Raw genomic sequence first — 2806 nt, 5'->3', positions numbered from 1 at the left:
GACGTGTTGTACGTGCCCATTCATTTTTTTTTTCTAATGTCGAGTGTTGGCATTGATTCTACTTTCCTGAAATTAAAGAGAAGAGAGCTCCAGGTTTTAGATTAAGAAAGAAAACTCATAGATGCATGTATTTTAGTGACAAGAAAAAGCTTCAAGGTCTCAAGCTGGAAGCCTGCTGACGAATTGTATTTTCTAGCTCATTGTGTTAGTAAATACAGTTCATTGCATGGACAAGTACAACTCACCCTATAATCTATGTGCATATAAAATTTCTGTAAGGGTTGATGCATATTTAAAACTCACTTTAAATGCTCCCTTGCTCAAACTCTGTGAGGGCAGGTATTTGGTCTGTCCTGTTCACTAGTGAGTTCCAAGTATTAGTGCAGTGCCTGGCATCTATAGAGACCTTAATAGTAATTATTTGAATGAATAAGTAAATGAATGGCTAAATAAAGGAGTTAATTAATAAAGACAAAATGCTAGGAGATATCTCTATTAATAGTTAAGACTTCCAGTGACTTCTTTAATTTTTATGTTGTATGCATGTGCATTTTCATGATACCAAGATCTCAAAACTCACTTCTATACTTTAGTCATTTTTTTTATTATAGAACCCCTTTTCTCTCTTCTCAGTTTTGTTAATACCTGCAATAATCTAAGGCTTTTGTGCCATATCTCTACATTTTACTTTTTGTTTTGATGTGAAATCAATGAGAAATGTTTTGTTTTGGGGTTTTTTTTGGTGGTGTGTTTCTTTTCTTTCTTTCTTTTTTTTTTTTTTTTTTTTTTGCAGCTGAACATGCCTGACATAGGCTAATTTTGGTAAGCAGTGCTTATTTATTTTAAATTTTATCTTTTTTATTTTTACATGAGAAACCTTTCTTTGAGACAAGGAAAACCAGTGGGCTGCAGATATTACAGGGTGAAAGAAAACTGAGGAAACCAATCTGAAGAGAAGGCAACTCAAACGATGAACTAAATACATTCCAAAGTTGCTATTTATACTTAAGGCAATTTTAAAAGGAGGTCTTAACCAAAAAGCCTTTACATGACACTCAAAAAAATTTAAATCTTTTGGACTACTAAAACAGCTTAAATTGTCTACCCAAAATCTGTGCAGTAGGGACCTGTTTTCAGCAGGTAAGCCTATTTACAAATAAGAAATTTCTACTCTTGTAACATTGTCCTATTTGTTTTAAGAGAATGTATAACTCCTATCCCTGGAGAGTTAGTCCTTAAGGCCTCAGTGATGCCTCTACTAGAGAACTATTTACATTGCACTGTAAACACACATAGATACTGCCACTAAGCTGTGCATGCCTTGAGTGAAGGGGTTAAGATTCATTCACTTTGTATGTACGTTGATAATTAGTAGATACTTGATATGTTTGGTTTTTTTGCATGCATGTTAAGTGGAATTATTTTACACCACCATTGCTATTTACATCTCTAACACTCCCACTATTATCCACTTCCAAAATTAAACACTCCAAATTGCTGCCACATTTACTATGGTTATCACAATATAGTGCTTCTGGACTTTTTAATGTAAAAAACATGTTTGATTTACTAATTCTCAGAGTAATGACACAAACTTAGCATTCTTCTTGGAATGGAATACTTGCTTGGAAGTTACTTCATTCTTTTTCTCTTTTTCAAAAGTGCATCTCGTGGCACCAGCTGCTTTTTGCAGAAGGAATGCTTATTTTTTGAGAGGACATTCTGGCTATACCACGTCATCATAAAGTTCTTTTGTTTTTTCCTTCTCTTTGTGGAAGTGGAAAATGGATTCATTTTCATTTTCCTCCTCACTTATTCTTTTCAGTCTGTCTTTCCAGTCATTGCAGTTGCCAGCCTTGTCTCCTTGTCAGATTTTGGCTTTTTATGAAGGAGTTCAACATCCCAAAGTAAAAGTAATCTGCCCCTGGGCTCCTCAGCCCTGTGTCTTTCCGTATATTTTCTCTTCTGGGATTTCCTGAGGGCAGGTCAAGTTCGTTCCTCATTTGGGCCACACAGAATCTCTGGAGTCTTCCCGAGTTAAAAGGTGACTAGTGCTGATGGCGGTAGCTTTGGCTTTCCACCCCACCATGGGCATGCTGTTCAGGTTCTTGGAAATTTCTTGTTCTTCATGAGAAGAGTGGTGCACACCAACCCATTCACCACCGGCATCCTCCTCCTTCTCACTGACACTGGACTTTCCCATCCATCTTCATTGTTCTCAGAATCTCTTCTTTTTCAGCTCCCAGAACTTCTACTCCTGGAATATCATCTTTAGCATCTATTTCTCTATATTCTTGTACTCTTAACCTCTATGGAGGCCTCTGTAGGTTCACCGCAGAATTTCTTCTGCAGCATCTGAGGATTCAGTGTCCAGAAAACCTGAATCAAAGTTCTAGCAGACATCATGACCTTCTTATCTTTCTATGTTTCATACTGAGCCAGGACTTGGAGAAGTTCTTCAGTCATGGCGAGAGGACATAGAGCTGTTATCTCTTTTATCACATTGATTCTGACTGTCATGACTGCCCCAGAGTTCTTGTCAGTAACGACATTGTTAGTGCAGTCATGAGCAGTGACTGAACTATCTCTGGGGGTACAAGGGGGTGAGATGCTTACATAGCAAACAGAATAATCTTTGTTATTCTCTTTGTTGGGGCTGCAGAAACCTTTGCACAAAGGGATGGAAGCTAAAGAGGAAATTTCCACTAACTTGGAGATTAGGTTCATGATCATCATCTTCACTTCAAACCTCCCCTTAGAGCTTTCGAGCTGCCTCATGACAAAACATCATGGAGCCTCTAGTTGA

The 2806-nt window shown here is 37.5% G+C and overlaps 1 pseudogene; it reads right to left on the bottom strand.

Moving 5' to 3' along the window:
- Positions 1–1632: 1632 nt before the first annotated feature.
- Positions 1633–2466, bottom strand: LOC105868575 (protein SDA1 homolog pseudogene; annotated as a pseudogene).
- Between the last annotated feature and the right edge of the window lie 340 nt (positions 2467–2806).

The sequence above is a fragment of the Microcebus murinus genome, chromosome 5 (genome assembly GCF_040939455.1).
Source record: "Microcebus murinus isolate Inina chromosome 5, M.murinus_Inina_mat1.0, whole genome shotgun sequence".
NCBI lineage: Eukaryota > Metazoa > Chordata > Mammalia > Primates > Cheirogaleidae > Microcebus > Microcebus murinus.
This window is presented reverse-complemented; position numbering and strand designations above follow the sequence as displayed.